This window comes from Priapulus caudatus, unplaced genomic scaffold, assembly GCF_000485595.1.
Source record: "Priapulus caudatus unplaced genomic scaffold, Priapulus_caudatus-5.0.1 Scaffold7573, whole genome shotgun sequence".
NCBI lineage: Eukaryota > Metazoa > Priapulida > Priapulimorpha > Priapulimorphida > Priapulidae > Priapulus > Priapulus caudatus.
The window spans coordinates 4,318-4,700 of NW_014584634.1; positions in this window are offsets into that span (position 1 = coordinate 4,318).

Below are 383 nucleotides of genomic sequence, written 5' to 3' on the forward strand. Positions count from 1 at the left end.
GCGACGCACGCACGCACGCACGCACGCACGCACGCACGCACGCACGCACGCACCCACACGCACACCCACACCCACACACACACCCACACCCACACCCACACCCACACCCACATACACACACGCGCCAAGATAGGCATCTGCATCGCAGCACTCCAGAATCATGATACGCACTGCCCCTAGGGACATTCAAAATAAACCGCCGCTGATTTGCCCTCCGACCGACCGACCGACCGACCGACGGCCACACTTCACAGGACAGGCAGGCGGGCAGAGCGCGGCTAGTCCTCTGCTGCTGCTGCTGCTGCTGCTACTGCTGCTGCTGCTGCTGCTGCTGCTGCTGCTGCTGCTGCGGCGTGGAAGAAGAGGTTTCACGGACGACCGAG